Here is a 25,129-nt window from a genome sequence, read left to right as displayed (position 1 = left end):
TCAAAAGGCAGTCTTGGTGTTCTATTGGCATTCAGTAGTAATGACACTTGGTACCACATTCATGGGTTGGTGACAATGTCTTCAGTGTGAGTTTACAGGATAAACTATGACAACTGGAGTATTGGTCATTATTTGTGGAAGTGTTCATTAATACAGCAATAGGAATGTCTTGAACTAATTGTTAGTAGTAGTGGTCCCAGCAAATACATCCAACATGTTCTTTAGTATGTAAAATAAAGTTCAAGGTTTGGGCCTGAGCTCAGCATCTCTGATGGCTCAGAGTGCTGGACTAACAGTAATGTTCAGCAACTTCATTCCCCTACATTGGACATACACAAAAGTAGCTGTGTGAGAGCTTTTTTTGGATATCAAACAAAACTCTCAACAAAGCAAAGACCCATTGAAAACTTGGCTTTCTGCTGTAAGACCCTGTCTTCACCAAAAAAATCTCAGTCCAACTGAACGAAAGCAAGGCATGAAAGCAAGGAATGAAAGCATGCTTTTTTTCCTTTAGGAAAAGGGTGGAAGGAGAAATATTTAATGGCAGAAGCTGATGATGGTGCTGGATGTGCTGCTCTGGAAGGAGCTGCTGCTACAGAGAGCCCTGTGAGACTCCAATAATGAACTGAGGGAGCTCCAACATCCGTGTCTGTGCCAGGGAATTCAGCAGGGACATCACTGCCTGCACGGAAGCACAGACTGATAGTCTCACTATTGCTACACAGAACTAAAAATTAAGGCAAGATGAGAGCAAAATGGAAGGTATCATCCCCACTCTTGTCTCCAGCAAGGTCTAAACCAGATACGCGGGGCAGCAGCACGAGCACAGCACACACTGTAACATCACTTTCTCCACTTGTAACGGTGTGAGCCACTCGCACTGCCAAGGGAAGTGTCCACACAATTAGTGAAGCTTTTCCCCGCGGGCTCCCCTCGGGCACGGCTGGCCCTGAGCACGGCGCTCCCGCACTCCCCAGGTGTCCCTCACCCCCGGGAGGGCTGGCACCTGCGGGGCGCCACCGCGGCCAAGCCTCCGCTCGCCTCACGATCCTCCTGGGCCCGCCACAAGCGGGAAAATCGGCGATAGGGAGGAAAATCGGCGATAGGGAGGAAAATCGGCGATAAGCACAAAATCCGCAGCAGCCGCCCAGCCACCGTCCCTCACAGAGCGCTGATCCCGCCTCCCGGCCGTGCGCCGCCACAGGCGGGGCCGCGCACGCGTGTCACAGCGGGACTGTAAGTCTCCATTTTGTGTTAATTTCACCCCTTCTCCCTGTCCCCGCTGCGGATCCTCCCGTTCCAGCGGCAGGAGCGGGCTGCGGGGAGCCCGAGGGCAGCGCTGCCCCGCTCCCTGAGGCGCTGCCGCGCCCTCGGCCCGCCGCCCCCTCACGGCCCCACCGTCCTGCTGTCCCTCCCCTCCGCCTGCTGAAATACCCTCGTGGGGAGGTTTCGCGCTAATTAAAATTGGTTTATTTGCCCCTCGTGGCGGTGCTGCGGCCCCTCGGTGAGCGGCAGAAATAGAGTGTGTTATAGCAGATCCATGAATTCCCGTGCTCAGCAGAACGCAGCACAGTCATTGCCAGCACATGCTTGGATCACTGAGGCTGAGCAGTCGCTGAAGTTTGAATTTCTGTGTAAGGCAGTAACGCTTAAAACCATTTCTGAAACCTTACGTGCTTTGTTGAAGTGCTCGATCAAGTGCTTTTATACCAGTTCCTAAATGATTTTAGCTGAACATGGGCAGGCTGCACGACTATACCTTACACTAGGTAGAGGTAGCTATGTTTTTCTGAGGATACCATGTGTCCAAGGAATAGATTCATATTGCAGATTCCTAGTAAACCATTTCAGAAATTAATAAAATCAAGATTAAGGACAAGAAAAAGCCCCACTCTCTACCCCCTCCCTAGAATAGTCCTCTTGTTCTTGGCTGCAGGATGGAACCTAAAATGTGAGCTCAGGGATTTTCAGCAAAAAATTTTGAGACAAAAAATTATTTTCAGTTTAATTTTTTTTTAATAGGGTGTGTAGTGTAATTAAAAACCTTACCTGATATCATAATCTTAAAAAGAGGAAAATACAAAATTCAGTTCAAAGAGCAATTGCACAATATGTCCACCCGTAAGCAGTTTTTAAAGTATTTAATTTTTGAATGTTGGATGTTAGTGATTCAGATAAGACATTACAGAATATGTGCTAAAATGTTGATTTTAAATTGAATCACTGAAATGTCTAATGGAAAAACGGCATAAAATATTTTGTCTTTTTTCTCAGGACAGGATGTCTCATCTCAAATAAATAGCAGGTCCCCATATTTCATAACCTACATTCACATTTCCTTTCAAATGCACTTTTAGACATTTTGAATAATTTCAAGTCTTTGAACGACAGGAGAGTACTTTTCCTATCTTTAAAAGTTACATTCTGTGTGCTGAAAAATTCAAGCTTAAGTGGAGCTGGCAGTTCACCCATGCCCATGGAAACCCTTCCTGCACAGCCCTCTGAGGGACAAGGAGACAGCACCAACAAAACCACTGAGCTGTGCACAGAAACCAGGCAGACAGCTCACGCTTGGATCACGCTGGAGTTTGGTTGAAGTTGGAAAAAGCAGCCTACACCCCCCTGTTACCAGTGCAAGCAGCACTGGGCTAAGGCTGGTTAAAATGAGAAAGCTGTGGAGGGAGCCGTGTTGTGGCAGTTCTGTGTTCCCCTTGGCATGCCTTTTGCAGCTGCCGTGTGCCTGGAGCCCTGGGCTTTGTGGTTTTCGGAACCCTAACCCTAGGTGTGACCCTAACCCTAACCCTAGGCAGTGAAAGCAGCCTAGGGCTAAGGCTGGTCCCAAGGAAAAAGCTGTGGAGGAATCCATGTTTTGGCAGTTCTGTGTTAGGATGCCTTTTGCAGCTGCAGTGTGCCTGGAGCTCTGGGCTTTTTCAGAACCCTAACCCTAGGCATAACCCTAACCCTAGGTGAGTGAGCAAAATTTCCGTGGGGTTGAGGCTGCTGCCGAGGAGAAAGGTGGGAAGGGACCCATATTATGGCAGTTCTATGTTCCCCTTGGCATGCCTTTTGGAGCTGCCATGTGCCTGGATCTCTGGCCTTTGTGGTTTTCAGAACCCTTACCCTAGGTGTAACTCTAACCCTAACCCTAGGCATAACCCTAGCGCTGGGCAGAGGAGTAAAAGCAGCCTTGGGCTAAGCTGGTTCCAAGGAAAAGCTGTGGAGGGAGCCTTGTTTTGGCAGTTATAGCCTGTAGACCACACTGCTTTTACCCTGTGTTTGGCTGAGAGCTGGGAAAAGCTGAGTTTAGTTTACTTGTCAATATCAGCACTTACTATGAAACCTTTAGTTTATTTCTTTCAGCTTGATTTTCTTTTTTTTTTTCCTTGTGAGACATTTCATCAGAGGTGCTGCTAGTTTCATTCAATGGGAATTGTTACTTTTTCAAGTATAACACTTCTAATGCAAGTTCTAATTCAATCTCTTCAAAATGTGCTATTATAATAATGCTAATTTAATTGGTATTGTAGTTTTGAGAAAACTTAGAAGAAATAAGGCAGCAATATGTGAAAGCTGTGGAGCATACTGTTTTCATTCACTTATTTATTAAACATTTAACCCATTTTTCAGATGCTTTTATTCAGCTCATAATTTTGTTTTCTTTGTTATGGCTTTTGTCTCAATCTTAGAGTGCAATGAGAAGAATATGTTACACAAAGCCTGTAGTTATAGTAATATATTTTAGTTTGACAGCCTTTGAACTGTGTGTTTGCAGTTTCCATTGACTTTGCTAGTGACCAAGTTAATACTTTTACATGTTGGGAAAATTGGAGGATATAGAGATACTAGTGGAAACAATGGGTCAACTCATGTAACTTAACACTGAACATGGGATTATCCACTTGTCTTGCATATTACAACTGTGTATATGCTTTATAGGATTTGCCTTTTTATAGTTACAATGTATAATCCTCTCATTCGTTTTGTCATCTGTCACATGAAGCCTTTTGTGAATTTGCAGAAAATTGAATTACTCAGTTTTATACATGTCAATCATTCTTTCTTCTCCAGAATCTGCAGATTCAATTATGTCAATTACATTTATTTATATTATAATTTTGCCTATTTCTGCAAAGGTTAAAAATATTGTCACTTTCCAACTTTGTCAGCTGATTTGTGTATAGAATGTCTTTAGTGTGTAAATAAACAGCTTCAGACAAATTGGCCATGCTTACTACAGAGGGCCAAATGTTGATATATTAAGTCTCCAAGAAAAGTGTTGTTGACTTCTGTAGCTCAGATCCTAGCAGGAGAATGATTATGAAATGCAAATTGATTACTTTCAGATATTTTGGTGCTGTGTAGGCAATGTTTTATTTTGTGCATCAATCTAAGTTGATCCAGTTGATCCAGTATCATCCATGTTTTCTCCTTATTAAAATAATATCTCAAGTGTCTTTTTTGTCTTCCTATGGATATTTTATCACTTAGATTTAAGTTATTCTTACAGGGCTACATAGTTTTGTTGCTTTGTTATTTCCATAAGCTCTAGGGGGAGATGGACACTTTAAAGAAAGTCTTAATAAATTACATTCATTCTTCTTGTCTTTCTCAACTCCACCAGTAATTTATCAAATAAAACTCTCAGACATGTTTGGTGCAATGTGTTCCTTGTGCATCCTTGCAGTTTATAACTCATGTTTTCCAAGTGCAGTGTTCAAATGCATTTGCAATTTTGGGTTTTTTTTTGCTTGTTTGGCTTTTATTTATTTATTTCTTTTTAAGGCCTTTTTAAGGCCTAACCAAATCTTTTTTTGTTTTGTTTGCTGATAAAATGCCTGCTGGGTTCCTTTGGGTACCAGGGAGGGAAATATTGTCCCTAAAGCTACAGGATAATTCTGAGTATCCATGGTAAACAGTCAATGTCAGATTTGAAGCCTTTCACTTTTGCATGCAAGTTTTTGTAGTGAAGGAGTTACCTCTCCACATAATAATGTGTACACAAACGACGGATAAAATTGGGTTGTATGGGGAAAGCAGCTTCATAATCAGCATTTAAAAAGCTTTACTGGTAAAAATGGAACTTGCATTAGTTGAATATGATTCCTGTTGGAAAGGTTGGATCTGGCCCTGATTGTGCCTAACCCAGCACCCTCAGTGTCCCTGCAGTGCCACTGGGGACCGTGCAATTAGATTTCACTTGTGCTCTCTGTGACTCAGCTGTTGAAAGCGTTTCTGCAGAAGCCCTTAATTAACATTAGTTCCTCCTCCCTTCCCTTAAATTCCATGAAAGTCTGCTAACTGATTTCCTACATGGAACAGACTGGAAAATTGTTGAAAGAGCTCTCCTCCACCAGTGCTGGATGGTGAGGGGAAATCCCAAGCTGTAAAAGGCCCCAAAGTGGAGGTTCCTAAATCTGTAATCCCCGAGGGGGATGTGTCAGGGTGGGAGGAATGAGGGTACCTGCAGAGGGGAGCAGGTGTGTGCACAGGTCACTGCAGGTTGTTACAATAACAGGGAAGAATTTTTCAAATTTAGAGAGCACTTCTGAAGGCCTGCTCCTCTTGGAAACGGAGTGGCTATTCTAGTAACAAACTTGAAAAATTATAAGGAGGTCTTGGGAAAAGAAGCTGGTTTTAATCTTTTGGACAATACTAAAGAAAATGTCCTAATTGTGAGATTTAAATAAACTTTTTTATTTTGTTCAGACTGTGTGCTTCTCCTCTCATCAGTTTGCACCGCAATACTGAATATTCCCAGTGTAGCTCATCAGATTTGCATTGTAACACATAACAACAGCTGCATTTTTCTGCTTCACATTTGTAGCTATTCCAAAGTACAGAATTTCTGTATTGGCACTGCAGTGATGCCTGTTACTTTATCAAAATAATGCTCTGTCTTACTGCATTAGGAGCCAAAATAATTTGTATAAATTCTTCTGAATATAAAGGTTTTTTAGCATTAATGTTTGCAGAGATTTAGCAAGGTCTTAAGTCAGTAAAAATCGGATGTTCTGGTAGGTATTGGCCTTGGCAGGTATTTTGTTGTGCAGAAGTCATTGCATACTGACTTGTTGGAATACTTTATATATGTCATTTAATTTGCGTTCAAAGTTATTTCTGAAATGTTAAAGAATAAGGCTTTAAATTGGCATAGTGCTGATGGGTGGCACTAATTATGCATATTATTGATCCTGTTCAGTGTTATTATGCAAATACTGAAAATTAAGTACCTTCTAAACTGTTTTGCTGGATTTGTGCATGAGTCTTAACTGAGAACTAAGAGATAATGAAGGCCTGTTAGAAAGCAGTAGGTAACACATGAGGCTCAAATTTGCATTTAGCTGGCATTAGGAATGAACATCAGTGTTCTGTTAGTGAAAACAAAATAATGATTCCTTAAACTGGTAGGAAGTAAAGTGTTTCATAGGGACTTTGGATTTTGAAATAGCTTTTAAATAGAATTAATGCAGTGATGTTTTTCTAGATGGTCACTAAAATAAAAAGGTGCTTGATTTTGTTGTTTTCTGTTGTCACTACTTTGCCTGTTTTGATGCTTTGTCTGCCTTTTGCTACCTTCCTGATACCTCCCTTTCAAAAAGAAAAAAAAAGAAAAAAAAGAGGAAAAATCATTAACTTTGTATACTTTATCCATGGTCTTTTTGGCATTTTTATGAATCAAAACCAATAGCTTCATTACTTACTTGTTTAATATAGAGTAGCAGAGCAACCTAGCTGACAGTCTTTAGATCCCTCTGTGAAAGGACTTTGAAATTGCACTTGCAGAGAAATGCATGTCCCCATTTTTATTTCTTGTGATGTGACATCTAATGATTTCAGGCTTTCAGTCTCTTTTTAGTGCATGTCGTGTTATTAAATATTTAAGAATTATATGGTTGTGATGAATGCTATTTTAGAAGAGCAGAATTTTTTTCATTGCAGAGAAATTTTCAGGCGATATTTGTTTTTAAAACATTCAATATTAGGACCCAGGACTTCAGCTTCCATTACTCTGCAAGCCTTTATAGGAGTTGGATTTAAGCTGCAGGGATGTTCTTATTTGGGGAAGTGTTGATTGTCAAACTTCTGTGCCTGTTTGTGTGTTGCTGCAAACTATTGTCAACTAAAGTGTTCAGCTGTCATTATAGACTGGTGTAAGACTGGTTATTTGCCTATTAAAAACTGTAGCAAAATATTTATATTATAAACATAAGAAGTTTTTATAAGTGTCCCTATCATGAGCTGTCCTACTAAGGACTGAATTGGAAAAGGAGAATACAGAGAGTATTGGCAGTCCCACTGTAGCAATGACTGTTCTGTGGGGACAGTCAGTAGTTGTGGGGTGGGAATAGTTACTTGTCTGCAACTTTGTAATCAGGATTAGTGTTGGAAGCTCTAAGAGACGATATGAAACAGGAAAGAGGTACTTGGATATTGAAACTAAACAGTGCAAAGAATCTTACTCAGGATACAATTTGAGGTACTTAAAGATTAGACAAAGCAGTTCATTTTAGTGTAGATATTTTGATAGGAGTAGTCAAATAAATGAAAATTACTTTCTCAGGAAAACAAGTTTTTTTAAAGGTGTTTGTCTAAAGATGTAGAAAATTGCTTAAAAATTTGAAAGGAAAATATGAAACTAAAAGTTCTATTCCGTTTGTCAGCTGTTTTTCCTTTATTTTTCTAGTATAATGTTAGTTTTTGGTCATGTGTGAGCATTCATTATATATTGCAAATAGGAATATGAAGGCAGCATTAGTAAGGATAAAATCATTCTACATTATTTCTTAAATGTTTTATAGTTATTATTACACATTGTAACAATTTCCGTTGTGTACTGAGACTGGATGATGCAGTTATCAATAATATTTGCCAATATTGTAAGGAGCCACCCACTGCACTCAGTGTGATTTATTTCCAGTTGCCAGGGCCTCTGTAACTCTGTTTGCAAGGTCAGAATGCTTCACACTGACAGACTGTGCAAGTGTCTGTACACAGTGATCAGCTCCCTTCTCAGCTTCCTGATAAGCTGAATAAATTAAACTCCTTAATAGGAAAAGATGAGGATATCAGATAGCTGTTGCAGACAAGCTGTAAAATTCTCTGTGAGTAAAGGAGAGAGAAGAAGACCAGAATAGTGTGGCAGAAGAGAAATGTGGTTGTTACCATATCTGAAAGGGTTGGCTGCAGCAGTTGCAGAGAGTGAATCAGTGACACACAAATGGAGGAGTGCTGTTCTGGAAAGCTGTGCTGTTCATGATCCCACCTCAACATGTGTTAGCTCTCAGCAAAGCTGGTTTTCAGAATGCTGTTCTCTTGCTTATTGTCCCAGAGGCCATGTCAAATAGCACCAGGTTTGCTCACAGTGATCTGAGTGAGGGTAAGGGGACCAAATTATTTAGAAACACATTTGACTCACCTTGCTGCTCATAAGAATTACAAGGGTAGTACAGGTTCTACAAGGAAATAGCCAATATAGAAAATTCATTTGTGAGCCATGAATACTTAAAAATTCGTATAGTTAATAGTATTTACTTTACGTTTCCTTTCCAGCTATTCTAAGTGGTTTATTAAACTGAACATCTCTTTGTAAATGCTAAGAAGTGAAGCTTTAAAAGCAACCAGGCCAGGAGTAATTTGGACTGGTGCTGTTAGATAAAGTGCATTGTTTGACAAAGCTATGTTGTCATATTGCATCCCCCAACTGGGCAAATAATTAATGAAGATCTCTGTCCTGCTCACTGTTGCTTTTCCTCAAAAGTACCAAAGCCAAACTTCAGCTTTTAAAGTGTCTTTGTTTCGTTAGATTTTACTCTCATGCTGTCTTTTCCAGCTTGGGCAGAATCCTCTTGTTGCTCTTGGCATGGAAGTTCTAATTTGATGGAGGTAGGACATTGTGAACCTAAACAGGGCTTTCAGCTCCCCATGCTAATTATTTTAATTTCATCAGGCACAAGTAATAGAACCACTTGCAGTGACCTGCTTTGGGGCTTTTATGAAGTATAAGGTTTAACTCCTGATGGAAGATCTGTCCTTCCACAAAGGAAGGTGCTGCCAGGTGGTTCAGCTAAGGCTCATTTGTGTATATTTCTGAGAACTTCTGCTCTTTGTAACTAGAGGTTTTTCACTAGTCAGCACTGCTTGTCAGGTTATTTATGCTGCAGATCTTGATATTTTTTAGTCATTTAGCTCTGAAAAATCTAAGATGATCAATGTAACTGAGAAGCTTTAAGCAGCCACTGCATGCTAGGTGATCAAGGAGATAACTACAGGCCACTCCCACAAAACCCGATTTTTAAAATATTTGTGTAAATTACTTTTTTTTTTCCTTTTGATGTCAAGTCTTCATCTTAACTGAGACAGAAATGTGCATAACTGGCAGAAAGGACTTTTCTGTCTAGAGCTGAGTTATGCACCTGAGCCTGATATTGAGGGAGTAGAATTACAGAGGAATCGTTTCTGAATCTGAGACTCTTAGGGATATTTAAAAGAATATTTAAAGATGGTTTTATTTTGGTAAAATATTGTCTTTTTCTTTCCTTAAGTAGTTTTGTAATCTTTGTGTTACTACAAGGAACCTGAGACAGACTAACATTGTGCAAATCAGATTAAAATTATCTGTGCTGTTTCAAAGGTCAGGCACACTCAGTGAATTTGCTTTCAAATTATTTTGTTTATTCTGTGTACGTATGCATCTTGAGCTCTATAAAGGTCAGCAGAGGAGATTCATTTTGGAATTTAAAATAAGTTGGGTTTTTACTGCTGGTAGCCCTGGTTAGTTTCATTTGAACTGATGAAAATTGTTTTCCTTTGTTGGTTTTGTTCTGCTGTCAGAATTATTTTTGCTTGTGAAACTTGTTTGTAACTATGAAGTTTATTTGAAAATAAGACAGTATTAGTAATGCATTTTTAAAAACATTTTATGTGATCTTAAAAAATAAGTACTGTTTGTACAAATTAAATAGAAGTCTAACTTGGTGTTTGGTTTCTTGGCTTCTTTAATTCATCTGATAGACGAACTGTTTTCTCAACTAGAATAATATATTTTAAGGGTACACAATGTTTAACTGTCTCTTGCCACAAATGGTTTAATAAAATAGGCATGGTGATGCAATTCCTGTAGAATTTATAAGAGTTCTGCTATTAATGTTCAGGCTGAGTAATATAACCACAAAAGGATTCGTGTGTGTGTTGTGAAGTGTAACTAATTGCAGTTTTTGGTCACAGAAACAGTGACAATTAGTAAGGGCTTCTATTAAATACAAAAGGAACTGCATTGCAAAAGCCTAATTTTCATCCTAAAAAAGGCTGTTATATAAACGCCCTTGCATTCCAGTTCTGTCTCTAGAATGGTTGAAATATTTGGGGTTGTTTGACACACACAAAGAAAAAACTTAATACTTGTAGGAATGAAGAAATTTTCAAAACGATAATAATGATTTTCACTAAAAAGTGAGTATATTTTTCAAAGTTTACATTCACTTGAAAAGTCTTGAGCTGTTTGACCAAATCAGATTTTCCTGTCAAGAGCATTCTGACATTTTCTATTCTGACTTAAGGAGGTGAAATCTGAATGAGGCAGAACATGCTGATTGAATGAACGTAGTACTAAAACTTAACAAAATTCTATGTTTTAATGCACATTTTACTGGAAAGAAGGACAAATTTTGCAGTTATATGAGAGGTTGAGAAAATTGTTCTGAGTCTTTTTATGTGTAGAAGAATGTAAATCTCATGTGGGCAGTTCTGTCTCATGTGGGCAGTTGTGGTGCTTTCAGAAGTAAGTAATTGATGTTGTTGTAAGCAGAGCACTCGTCTACCTTCCCAAAGATTGGTTCAGTGTGTATTTAACCTGCAGTTGCTTCAGTCTGTGTGGATGTAATCAAGCTTGTTCATTAGGAGCAACACACTGGGTTTTTTTCAGTTTATGAAAAAAAAACTTTAAAAACGTGCTTTAGTAAGTTGGGTATTTGCCCAGGCTGGTTGGCTCTAATTTCATAGGGCAAACATTGACTGCTGGGTGCCTCCTTTGAAGGACACAGAAGATGGTGGGGCCTCAACTGGGTGCCTTTGCTTGTGGGGGTTTTTCCAAGATGCTGCTCCTGCTTTGAGGCTCTTATTTTTCTTGCCTGCTTCTTACTAATTAGTCTAATTTGTGAGCTTCCCTCCACTGATTCATTACTGTTGGTAGCAGGCACTGTCATTTCTCTTTACCTAAGTGTTTTCAATGAAAAAGTTTTCTGTGTCAGCCGTTCCTCAGTTTTGCTGTTTGAATCCTAGTCCATTAATTAAGTTCAGTGTTTTATAGCTGTTGTGAGATGTAGCCTTCCCAGTGCTGCAACTGGAGCTGTAGCTGTTAGGCTGTGACAGTGTAATTTAAGAAAAATTTTAAAAAATTAAAATTGGGAGTTTTTGGACATTTGAATTAGAACTTAAAATACATTTTATAACAAAAACCCCCAAACCCCAAACACTGTGTATACTTGACTTACTTGGAAAAATTTCTGTTAATTGTTACCCTGTTTTTCACTTTCCCAGGTGCCGGGGAAAAAAAAGCCTTCTAGTTTTGCGATATTAACACTTTTCATGTCAATGTTAATTCTGTTATTAATTTCATGTTAATTCTGATGCATGGCTGGTTTTTAGAAGACTTGCTTAGCTGGGATAAAGGCCCAGTGTGATGGATGCTGTGATGGCACATCTCTGAGAGGAGAGCTTGAGGGTACAGACTGAGTATCAGGATCTGAGTGCAAGGGAATAGAGAAGAACAGAGGTAGAAATGGTGGAAATACTGTTTTTTAGAGGAAGATTAACAACACTTAATTTTGGGAGTGATATGTAAGGGCTGGTGTTGCACATAATCAGGATTCTGGCTTATAAAAATACTTTGGAGGCTACTTGGAGATTCTAAAATTACTTTATTGTTTTCTTCCAGAACTGTGTTGTGATATAGAACCACATTCATGTTCATATATTTTCATGTAATAAAACATTTGTACCAGTGGAGATGTTTTAAACTTTGATATACAAAACAAACTCTCTTGAACAAAAGTTTGGGGTTGGTAGTAGATTCTGAGGTATTAGGTAGTAAGCATCCTTAAGATGCTTACCTTAAGTAAGATAAATTTGGAATCCTAGAATTAGGAATACTTAGTCTTTGAACTTTTTTTGTTATTATTTGATACTGGGACCAGAACAGTGGCTTTCTGTCTATGGAAATTTGGTGTATGCTGTGAGTGCAATTGTGGGCAGTGCATAATCATGTACTTTGCTGCATTTGCATGTTTATTTTACTGCCATTAGGAAGGTTATAATGGCTATTTCTCTTGCAGTGTAGGAGTTACTTCCTAGATAGAATTCTCTAATGGATGGTCTCAAACTGGTGTAGCTTTATCTGAATATATATATGTATTAATTTTGATATAGTGTATTGAATCTCTTTGCTGCCATGTTGTGGTGAATTGCTTAGGTTCCCTTGGGTGCTTCTCATTTATGCTGTGTGTGCAATGCAGGTGATTCTGGGAGCATTCTGGAACTCTTCCTTTGAGCTTCCTGTGAATATGGACTCTAAACAATGGAAACTCAATGTGAGCACAGCTGATGTTTTCTGAAATGCAAAGCACACAAGTGCCTCGCTGTTCCTGCAGTTGTGTGTGCACCTGGGATGGCAAACATCAGAGGCTGCTCTTCTCTTCTGGCGACAGCACCGCTGCTTTTGTGCCTGGAAACTCCTGAGGCTGAAAAGTTGTGGCTGGATTCCTCCTCTGAGCATTATTCATTCTGTCCACATATATCATGTGTTTCTCTTGCTATCTGCTTAGGGTTCCATGCTGAAAATTGGTTGAATTAGTTATGCATTTGTTGAGTTCCCTTTTCTTTTAGAGAATGTGTACTATGTCTTCAGGAAGTTTGAAGAAAAAACTGGAGAATGCAAAGGATTAAGTATTGTCGGTGTTGATGAAAAACATAAGTCAGAAAAAAATTGATAGCATTGTTTAAATAACTTCTCATAAATGTGTAAGATTCTCATTAGTTCAACATCAGAAGTCTAATGAATATTAATGAATGAGATCAAAGACATTTAGAAATCAAAGCAAGTAAACAACAATTATTTTTAAGAATTATATAAGTTTTTAACTGCACAAAAATATGAATCATCTTAATCGTATGGCTCCATGATAAGTTTTTCTTGAAATAATTTTTCCTGAAAATTTTTGTGTTGAACTAGAAAGGCAAGTGTGTAACATAAACCAGAAAAATAGATACATCAAAACCTGAAATATATAAAATGTCTTCATTATGCTGTATTGAAATACCTAAATTAAACTGTGGAGTCTTACAGGCTGGGAATTTTTTACTTGGCCTGAGTCCATGATTTGAGCTTGACTCAGACTGTCAACATAAATTGGTAAATATTGAGAAGGAAATTACTTTTGGATGTCTCAGACCTTTACTGTTTCCTTCTACATTTCTAGTACTTTTGGACTAAATGTATCCGTGCTGCAACATATACATAGTGTAATTCTGTTAAAAAAGATGGGTTCACACATCATTTAATACATACAAGATTTTGATCATCAAATATCAGAGTATGACCAGAACTATCTTCATCTCATTATCTGCTTTTCCAAATCTTATCTAGAACCAGCATGTGGTGTGACCTGTATACCACAGTTATTTAATCTTTGAACAGTACATGCTTGTAATGTAGCATGGGGTATTCCAGCATCACAGTATGAGGTGAGTAAATCTTCCAAGACTGAGGGAAATAATTGGAACAATGTATTAAATATTACTTTTCATTTATCTTTACATTTTTACTATCATTCATTTAATAATTCATTTATTTCACTAAAAAGAAAAAGTCAATTTTTATATGAGATGGTATCTAAAAATCAAAATAATAGGTGCAGGCATGAATTAAAGCTTTTTTTTTTTTCTTACTGCAATTAAAGAAAACATTTTATATGTGTATAATTTTCTTTAAAAGTCTGTGATGGTTTTAATGCATTTAATTCACAAAGGCCGTAATGGTGCTATAATTCTGAAGGCCCCTGTCCCCCAGTGCAACACAGAGAGTGTTGTGCTCATAAAGCACGCGCTGGCTCTGGGCAATAGTGACATTATTTGACAGTTTGTGATTCCTACGAACTTTAATGGCAAAGAGGATCCTTCAAATACTGTCAGAGAAACAGTTTCATTTTGAACTTGGATATAAAGCTAATGGTATCTAACAGCTTTTAGTGTCACTGAATCAAATTCCTCAAGTAGAAAGAAGGGGTGACATTCTGTTTTAAAGTGACCGTATGTTTGACCCAGTTTGGCGATGGTGGTGTCATCACAATTGTATCTTGCTGCTGTAGGCTCTTGCAGCCTGACAGGCGGAACAAGTTGCTTTAGCTCACAGGGCTCATCTGTCACACTGAGCAGCTTGCAGGTTTCTGTTATCTGAATGAAATGTGGAGAGAGGACTTCTCCCTGCTCCCCGCCTATCAGCATAGTCAGCAACCTGCTCACACCCCATTCATATGAAATGCTACAAGAAGAAAGAATTAAAAAACCATTTACAGAGATGCAAATGTAAGCCACATTTAGTAGTTAAATGAGATGTGGTTCAAAAATAATAATTAAAAAAAACATGTCCAGGAACTAGATGGAGAGTTAATTTCCAAAGAAGAATTGCAATTTCCTTATCTGAAATGGGAGATAGAAAATTTTAATTGTATATTTAAGACCCAAAACTAAGAACAGTTTTATAATTCGGTAGGGCAGTGACAGGCATCTCTTTTTTCATCATGAGCACTTACTTAGCATTTGAAGAGTTCAAACCTTTATCGAGATTTTATTGCATTTCCCAAAATAGTGCATCTAGAATTTTGTACCTTAGGCAAAATCTTGCTATAATCTCTACACTCTTTGTAGTTCTGTGATAGGAGCAATATTCAGGCCCTGAGTTTGTGCTGGTTGCGCTTTAAAGTTCATACGTGACTGACTTGGCTGCTTTATTGTTGCAATGACCAATTTTAACTTGTTTTGAGAATATTGGCAAAATGTGCACAAACCATAATGCTTAGTAAATGCTGATTAGTGGTTTTTCCTATGTTAAGCATAGGAAGAAATTTTTCTAGCCTGTTATGTGTAGTTTAAAAAATTATTTTACTAGAGTAAAATTTCCAAATAAAACTTCAGCCAGGACGAACTACCAAGTGGTTTCTGTTTGTTATAATAATAATGATTGTGGCAGTCCACAAGCAAAATGATTCACATGTGACACATGTCAGGAATGCCTTCTGTTATTCAAAAATGAGATCGATTATAGTTGGGGAGAAACTGTTAATAATGTTTTATTCAGAATGATGCTGTACAACATTATTCAAAAGGAATACACCAGTTGGTATTTTCATCATGGAAATTATGAGCTGAATCAGCCCAATCTAATGCAAAATAGGACTATGGAATGTATGTTGTATGTATGAATTAGGAAGATATTTATATCTTTGGATTTCGCAGCTTCAGTGGAATAGAAAGGGTCGTTCTGTGATCGATGGATTTGTGGTGAATTGCACAAGATCTGAGAAAATGAGGATTGCATTTATCACATCTAAGGGGAATGTCAAAGTGTGTGACTGCACATAACCCCATCAGTGGTAAAATGATGACAATGTGCCTTTGGGAGATACCAATCAATATGAATGTTGTAAAGCTCAACAACGCCTGATGCCATTCTATCTGATGAGCTCTGGGGGTGGCTTAGAGAGCCACAGAAGGAAAAAAAACAAAGAAAAACATCAGGTTTGTGCCCAAGACCTGCTTGTGAAAAAATTTGAAATAAGTCTCATGAAAATGAAATGAGACACAATGTTCTAGGTCTGAAAAATTGGATAAAGATGTTCAGCTGAATTTTGTTCACCTGATCATTATAGACAGCATGTACACACTATATAATCATTGGGAGCATGACACAGAACCAGAATGAGTGTGTAATGAACTTTCCAGAGTGCAGTTAGTTGGGAAAACCAGTAGTTTTGGCCTCCTTAAAAAAAAGAAAAAAAGAAAAAAAAGAAAGAAGTTGATGATCATTCATTCAGAAAACTCACTGGTTTGCTCAACAGAAATAAATCCTATGATTTCTGACCAGAATAAATCATTGGCAATGTCACAGATGAAGAATATCCAAAACAAGCTCAGAAGTAAAATGTAAGTGAGCAGGAACATTTTAAACAGAAAGCTGCTGCTTCTGTCACAAAACCTGTAACATATAAAGGCTGAAATATATTTCGTATATATTGTTTTTCTTTTCCCAGTAAGAACTCTAAAACCTGAATCAGATTTTCTGTGGACAAGAGTGAGGGATTTCTGAGGGAATAACCCAAATGCATGCTGATAGAAACATGCATATATAATGTATATAGGCACACTTAAAATCTCTCTAAATATTTTCGGCAGTGGTGAAGACAAAAGCACCTGAAATCTGTGCTGCTATTTCATAACTCTGAAGTTCCTAGCTAAAGGATATGCAGCTTTGTTCCTTGACTTGACCTGTTTTTGTTGGAATGGGTATTTTACTCCTTATGTAGCCAGCTCTTGCTAGTCTAAATAATTTAAAGAATCGTTATAATTTAGGTGCAATTATGAAATTAAAATAAGGAAGAGGGTAGAAGTGGGAGTTTTTTTGGGAGCAGTGATAAGGTGCAGACAAGAAATAATTCTCCATCAATTTTTCCAGGAAAACTGAAGGAAAGTCTCAAACAACTTTGGTTTTGCAGAAATTTATGTTTCTTTTTGTGCTAAAGTTAGATAAAAATTGTACCTAGGGTTATGAGGTAGAGACTAGTAGTTGTAGAGATCAGAAGAGATCACTGCAGTTCTTCCTTTGAGCTCCTGTTGGGGAATGCAAATTCTCTCATTTCCCTCGATGGAGGCTGGTAACGTGCTCGGCTGAAGTGGATCTGCTGGAAAGCTTCTCTTCGTTTGAAGAGACTGAGAGGGATTCAGTGCCCACTTCCTTTGGCAGTTAGTTCTACCTGTTTGTTAGTCATCTTCCAGATTAAACTTGGGGTTGTACAAGTTGATCTTTTGTCTGCATTGTCTCGCTGATATGCAGGGCAGTCCCTTTTTAACTTCTGTGGCAAATTGGCATTGGCCAAAATTGCTTCAGCCTTGGCTCCCCTATCCATGTACAGGACTGTGGATGAGTTCAGTGTTAGTGACCAAACAACAGGTCATTAAAGCAGTAGAGGGAAGCAACATCTGTTTGTACAGCCTTTTTCCATACAATAGTAGCAGTACAAAATAAACATGATTATTAATGTATGGGCCAAACATGTATTTATTATCCCTTTGTAGTTTCAAATTACAGAAAAAGGATACTCTAAAGGTAAGTGTATTTCTTACATTGCAGTGACAAGCATTGCCTTACACCCTTTGTGTTGCATTCACAGATCTGCATGCAGAGATTGAAGATAAAGCTGACAGGACAACTTCTTTAGCCACCTGGCTTTGCTATCAGACAAAAGGGGTGAGTGACAGAGGGAAAATGTAAAGAAAGTTGATATGCTGAGGGTCTCCAAATCTTAGAGAATAAGTGCTGACTTCTGCTTTGTTCACAGTGGTTAAGTTGTGCTGTTGTAGTTATGTTTGCAAAGATTAATGCCAGTGTATTTAAAAATAAATGCACTGGTCCTGCGTCTGCTCCCTTGATTAATAATGCCAGGTGGGAAAAACAAGAAAATTGAAAGTGACTTTTTAATGGTTCTTCTGAATTTGCATGAGGCTTGCTTATGTAGTAGTGTGCATCAAGGATTTCTGTGGAAAGCAGGAAATTAAGATAGATAAGGTTGCATAACTATGGATTTTCACTGTGTATTGAGTGGATAAATACCTAAAGTTTAGGTAGCAGAGCATAATAGTTATCTGTGTGTATAATATCACAATAACTTTAGTCTTTTAAAATAATTCAGCATTCTGTACTTGCTCATAAACACATGATATAATTGTTCTTTGATTAATAGCTAAAGTAGAAATAGGGTGCTTTTTTTGCTAAAAAGAGACTGGATATTACATCAGGCAGCCTGACAAAGATCCGTTTTCATCAATAAGCTATTTTGATGAGATTCAGGTATCCCATAAACTTATATTTGTTTCAGCAATTTCAACTTTTCATTTTTTCACTTCATCTTCACCTTTTTCTGTTGTCACATTCAGAAAGTTGAACTGGGATAATTAAAGCAGCCTTGAACATAAAAGGAAGATGTAGAAATTCAAGACAGTCACATTATGCAGTGAAATTTAAATTGATATGATTTTGTGCCATTGTAAATTGTAAATCACTGTGATCAATTGTTTAAGGACCAGTTAAACACCAGATTTGTATAGCCCAGAAGAAGAAAATGTATGCTATGCTGTGGTGTGAGTTTACTTTATTTTTTCTGATCATGTTTGCCTTTTATAACATGGTACATGAATTTTTAATATATAAGGCAGTTGAGCTGTTAATCAGTAAAAAAACATATCAGAAGAAAGAGATTGGAGCAAGCAAATATTTCTAATAAATAAAAGTATTTTCAAAGAAAAACATTTAAGAGAAGCTAGAAAGTGGAGGTCTGTACGTGGAAGCAGAACTCTCTCTTCTTTTTATCTGAATCTTCTTTTTATCTGAAATTATCTGAAATTATCATGGTAACTGTGGTGTTGTCTGCCATAGGTGACCTTGAACCAAATAACCTCCTTATAATTATCTTTTATTTAGATAGATTTGGCTTCCATTTCGTATTCACACATGCACACACCCAGTTATTTCTCCTGTTCTTTATTTGGGAACAGGCTGAAAATGTCCGTTCGATCCCTCGCAATAGCCGCGTCCTTTAGGTCTTTAGGTGGCACATCTGCTGTCAGGTGCTGTTACCTACATTAATTGTCAGACTTGCTTTTCCTTGGAGAGATCCTGGCAGGAGGAAAATTCTCTGGAGAGGAGGTGGTGACTAGTTCTGCCCTCGTATGGGCACATTTCTCAGATGCTCTAGTCATGTAGATAGAAACTCACCACACCTTAGTTCTGAACTGGTGACTACAAGCCAGCACCGTCCTGAAGCTGCTGTCCCACCCCTTTAGCTCTGAGTTCAACTCAAGCTGCTATGATTTGCCCCTTAGCATCGGCTACTGATCTGGGTTCGATGTCAAATTAAGAGAATCGTGCAGCTTTTGTTCAGATTGAAGAGGCAGTTTAGGTCTGTCCTTTATGTGTTAGTGGGATGTTAAGCACAGGGGCTGGGTGAGCAGAAAATGGCAGTGAAACGTCTGGACTGCAGAACCTTGTCCTTGGCTGTAATGGAATTGCACGTGGTGATCTCTGTGGCTCATTGAGAGCCTGATTGCTTTGCTTTTGAGCCCTGAGCAGCCCTGGTGAACTGAATCAATTTATCTTTTTGTGAGAACATGAGGCTTGAATTCCTGATTCTCTGGGCATGTTTGTGTTTGAGCTGATACTAGTCTGGCTCCAGACAGAGAAAACAGGAGCTCTGAAGGGACTTAGAGAAGAAAGGAATGAAGGGTCTTTCCTTCTGGAATTCTATGCTCAGTTCAAGTAATCAGCAGAGGAGTTAAGAATTATAACAGTTCTCTTTCTTGTTGGTCATTTTTATAATGTGGAATGTATATTTAGACTCATTTAGCTTGGAAAGGCCTTTAAGATAATTGAGTCCTGCCAAGCACTGCCACTAGACCATGTCCCTAAGTGCCACATCTGCACATTCTGTATTTGAATATAGGATGCTGGTGTACCTAGAATGTATGAAATATGGGACTTACTTATCATGTCATTGAGAATTAATTTTATGTACTGTCTCAGATTTTCCAGATGGAAGAAGAGTGAATAAAGGAAAAGAAAAAGAATAATAAAACCTTAATCACTGGCATATCACAATCTGGCAATAACAGTACTATTTATTAGGTGGAAAGATGGAAAAGTTCCATTTGCAAAGCAGCACACTATCTATTAACATTTTTTTACTGCTTGCATTGCAGTGGATCTAAATTTGATCAAGTATCTTTGTCATTGAGAGGCAATAAATGTTTCCCCACTAATTGTTTCTAATGCATTTCTTTTAATTTATTGTGGACATGAGAGTTGGAAACACTGAAAGTTGCTCAGATTTCATGAAAGAGCTGGAGCAATGTTGCCTTGAAATAAAACAGGAGTGTTGAGCTCCTACAGGAAGAAGTGTATTCCCTGAATGCATTTTTCCAAACCAGTTCTGTCATATGTCAGAGATTTTTAAAACAATTTTCTCTAGTATTTGTTTACTTGTAAGATAATTGACTTTAATATTTTTCTGGGACCATTGTATATCAGAGGCATCACGGGGTTATATAGATACACTTTGAAAATATAATTGCATTGACCAGCATAGATTTGATTTTTTAAAGTAAGTTACCTGAATTTGGAAGCACCTAACTTTGGAAACCTGCTATGTCCTGTAGAAAGAAGCACGGTAGAATGGGAGTGTGTAGTTAATGTGTCCTTTTTAAAGAGAATATTTGTAGTACCAGAATACCAATTACGTTATTGGCCCTGCAGAAGAACTGAAAGGTGATTGCCTGAATTAAGGTGACATTGGGCGTGATCAAATTTAAGTTCGCTCTTACCAAACACAATTGGTAAGCCCTTGGAATCTCCAAATAAATACTTGTGCTTTAAGGTCAGTCCAGACCTCATGGATTGCTTTTCCTTTCCCTGATAAAAGCAGATGCAAGCGTGCCAAATTGCTTTGCTCCGGCTTAACCCCAGCCCTGTTTGAATTCATAAATGCTACAAAAGGAAAGCTTATTACCGCATGCGACGGTGAAGTGGGAAAATGTCATGCCTACCTAATCTATTTCCTGGGAAGGGGAGAACAATCTTTTTATTCTTTTACTAAGACCTGGGGGATAAAGTAAGGACTGGATGTGATGCTGATAATCAAGGATTGTCTTTCATATTTTAAATTGATATCAACCCTGTATTTTCTGTTTCTGATATATTTTCTCAGAAATGAGACAGTAAAGGATTTTTTTTTCTGTATTGGATTAGAATAATATACTGTATTTAAATAGTTTTTATTTTTTAACTTATTTTACTTGTTTTTTTACTATTAAGCAGCTGTTTCTCTGAAGCTCTTGGTTTAAGGATAAATTGTTCAAACACTGGCATATCATTTAGCAGATGAAACAAAGCAGTGCTGCATTTGGGCTTTATATGGTAACTATAGCAGTATTAGAAAGGGTATCAATGTTCTGAATTGATAACAAGTACATAGTTTTAAATAACTTGGACAAGAACAAAACACTCCTAAAATAGAGTGCTTGAGGGGAAAGTAGGCTTTCACACTGTAAACAGTGTTCTTTGAAAGCTGGGAGAAGGAAAAAAATACTGTAGCACAGTACAGTTAAATCATTACATTAATTGAACATTTGTCTATTTGCAGTGGTTTTGCTTTGTGGTTGTCAGTAAGATGAATGGCTGAGAAGGGAAGTGAAGGGGAAGTAGTAGTGGGTAGGGTTCAAAACAAAATAATTAATATTCATAGGGTGAAATTGTGGGTAATGTAAGTTCACTTTCTTGAAAGTTGTTTAGTGGTGTTGTAAACTACTGCCTGTAATCAACTTAGCAAATCTACAGACACAAATTTTGCAATAATATGTTCTTCAGTTTTTAAGTGAGGATGACTAACATCTTGTATCAATGAATCTTACTTTATTTCATCATAAATGTTTTGTGAAATGTCACTTCATTGTAAAGTTGAAATCTGCATCTAACAGGTGTTGAATCCTTTCCTTTTGGAAGGTGGTGCTTAAACCTGAATGCCTCTTGTTGTAGTTCTAAGCCTAAAATAGGGCAGATATTTCTTAAGCTATTTGATAGACAGTGTATCAGCCCAATGAGGTATTGACAGGATTTTATAGGATGCAGATGGTGGAGGAAAATGTATTATTTCACTGTTAGCATTTTGTTTCTGATGACGAGCCAGTTATTAGGTTGCTGGTTTTCTCACAAAACATAGCAGGTGGCTACCTAATTAGATTGCCTTAAAGCCTGTTGGAAATGCTGATATGTTTCTTGTAATCCTTTTGCCTTGGGTTGCTGTTGTTAAAGGCTAACTTCTCAGTCTTGGGAAAAAGGCTTGTTCACTGGTTTAAACATGAAAAATGCATTATGCTTGATGTTCTGCTTGATGCTCTTGGTTAAAGTGTAATGTGCAACAGAATTCTCTCTATACTGTGGCTCTTGAAGCTGTAGCTGCTGGGCAATAATGGCAAAAAAGGTGCTCTGATTACAGTTGTAGGAGCTCTACTTCATCATAATTGGTAAGAGATTAAACTTTAATCATTCAATTAAAGCTTTTGGTGCAACTTTTAAAAAAAGAATATCAGTAATGAAAAAACTTGGTCTGGGTAAGTGTGTGTTACTTGACACTGCAGACAGCATTGTCTTTGTACAGCATACTGCATATATATTGCACTGGAAGGGTTTGCATTTAATGAGGTACTTGAAGAAAGTGGAAAGATTTTTTAAAAAATATGCTTTAAATTGTCCATGAATGAAACATACATGTCCAAGGCTTCACTGTACACCTTTTACTACTAAAAAGGGAACCCACACTTCTATGTGAGAGCAGTAAGACTGAAATATGGTTTTAAGGAATTGCACATTTACAGGTACTCAAAGGCAGTTGCAGAGAACTGGAGTCACCAAGAAGATTTAGTGTAATCAGGGTAAACACAAAACTAAAGTTTGAAGCTATCCAATTGTCATGTGAGCAAAAGCAGATCCCAAACTGGCATGTATTTATTGTTTTATTGATAATACTTCTGAAGAAAAGATACTGAAATGTATCTTTAACTCCACACTACATTTTTGTATCTCAATCTATTGTTCTCCATTTTCAAATTATTCAAAGAATTTATTGGAATCTCAGCCAATCTTCTCAAAGAAATTATGTGAGCAAGAAAGGTGGAAAATTTGTTCCAGCTGCTCTCCTGGAATACCGTGTCTGGTGTCTGTCTCAGTCTCAGGTGAGCTGAGCTGAGTGCTTGCAGTGAGTGCTCAGGAGTGGCTTCACTGTGCAGAAACTCAAGCTTTGGTTCAGTGCCACAAAGTGAGGATGACTTTTGGCCACGTTCTTGTTATGAAATGTTGTAGTCTTTTTGGTCTTTCAAGTGTTGGCACTAATGGTTAGAACACAGAAGCTGCAGTGGCCAATTGATTCTTTTTTCCAGTATCAGCATTCTGTATTCTGCATGAGGAACATAAATCCTTACCATTATTCACAAGTACAGTTTAAAATAATAGGCAAACCTGTTAACCTGCAGGTAGGTAAACCTGCTTTTTCTTGTTATCATGAAAATTAGATGAAAATTAGAACATCTTTGCTGACTTTCAAGCCTGGACAATGCTGAAAGGTCCTGAAAAGCACTTGCCCATTTCTTATGTGTTTAAAGATTCATGATAAGAGTAAAGATTTGGTGATGAATACAGAATTCTAGTTTAATTGGAGAGTATTAGAATGCATTTTTTCCCCCTCTGAGAAACTGAAATTTTTTTTTCTTTTTTTTTTCCTACCTGACAAAGGCTAATTTAAGCCAACCAGATTGCACATCCAAAATGTACAGAAGTTTGGTCCTATTTACTGAGTGTTGCTCCCTGGGTATATCTCAACTTCTCCTCACACAACTGACAGATGCCTAAATGTAAGAGATTGTTCTTGTCATGGGATGCACTGACACAAATTCAGTTGCATGGGTTGTTGGCTCTGTCTGATGTTGTCCCTTCTAATGCTACTGAACAAATCACCTTACACAAGGTAAGCAGCATGCCCTGTCTGCCTTTTATTGAAAACTGTTTCTTCTGATCTGTCATGTCATGATATCCTGTTTGAACAGTGTTCTTGAACAGTCTTGTGTTCAAGCCAAACTTTCACAGCGGTTTTCTGTTGCAGAGTGATCTCCTATGCAGCGTTTGACTGTGGATGAGTATCAAAGGGCCTATTCACTGCAACATGAAAGGCTTTTACCTGCTGTGACTAAACCATGTTAAATTGTTACAGACATGCAGGTGTACTGTGTCTTGGCAGGAGCGTTCGAGCAGAAATACCTTTGTTCAATCACCAGGTAATGAAACCAATGAACTTGATTTGTCTCCTTCGTGTGAATTAAAGAAACAGATTGACTAAGGGAGATCTTGCTGAAGGAGCATTTGCTTCTAAAGAAGTTCCATGTTTCCTTTAAACTATATTTTGTTCACTATATTTTATGGGGCTTCTAATTGCAGGTTGTTCAGAAGAGGTTTGCTGTAAACTCTGATTGGCGTGCTCACAGTTGTATTGAAAGAGAATGTGATAAGCTACAGCTTTGTTGAACTAATTAAGTACTTCCTGGCTTTGTTAGTGTTCAGAAAACTTGACAACAGTTGTATTGTACTTTCCCCTGCATGTTTTGAAAAAGCTGTATTGTAAATGATACAAGGACAATTTTTTTGCTAGAGTGGCACCTTCTGTTGCACTGCTGACCCTGATGAAAAAGGTAAAAAGACACCTCTGGTCATTTTTTCTCATTATCAGTTTCTAATTAAGTATTTCCCTATGCACATTGTACAATAAAGTAATTTTGTAAAAGTGTGGGAAGGAAGATGTTCCTGTTGACACTCTTGGTCTAGGAGAAAAAGACAAATCTGCTCTCTGAAGGAGGAAGAAGCATTAACAGTCTTCAAGACAACTATTGGAGAAATACAGGTATGGGCAGCCCTCTTTCTTGGGAGGGGACAGTGTGAGTGAAAATTTTAAACCCCATAATGGTTTATGGATTCTCTGTCCACTGGAGTGTCCATACTGCAGAGTACCATGCTTTCAGAGTGAGTTCTCAGAGCAAGCTGCCATGGGTGGGGACGAGATGTTCACTTTTATTAGATCTGTATTCTAGTCAAGCCTTTCCCCAGTTTTTTTAGAGTAAGTAGTATGTACTTGGGATATGAAAATGAGATGTTGGTTTACTTGAGAATGCAACAATTCGGAGCATCCTGGAGTTTTTTTTATTACAATGACAATGTTTTTAGTGTTTTGATAGAAACAAAGAGGTGGAAGGAGCAGAGGCAAAATACAGT

General features: G+C 37.9%; 1 protein-coding gene across 2 annotated transcripts in view; it reads left to right on the top strand.

The window, feature by feature from the left end:
* Positions 1–1,094: 1,094 nt before the first annotated feature.
* FHIT (fragile histidine triad diadenosine triphosphatase) overlaps positions 1,095–25,129 on the top strand; it is a 521,997-nt gene continuing 497,962 nt past the window's right edge. Inside the window, exons 1-2 of one of the 2 annotated variants that reach the window (XM_039695551.1) lie at positions 1,097–1,236; positions 17,439–17,515. The gene's annotated coding sequence lies outside the window, so the exon portion shown is untranslated. Of the gene's footprint in view, positions 1,237–17,438; positions 17,516–25,129 lie in introns of both variants that reach the window. The other variant, XM_039695552.1, reaches the window with a different exon arrangement.

This window comes from Passer montanus, unplaced genomic scaffold, assembly GCF_014805655.1.
Source record: "Passer montanus isolate IOZ18808 unplaced genomic scaffold, ASM1480565v1 scaffold9, whole genome shotgun sequence".
Taxonomy (NCBI): domain Eukaryota; kingdom Metazoa; phylum Chordata; class Aves; order Passeriformes; family Passeridae; genus Passer; species Passer montanus.
Note: the sequence above shows the minus strand (reverse complement) of the source record. Positions and strands in the feature narration are given on the sequence as shown.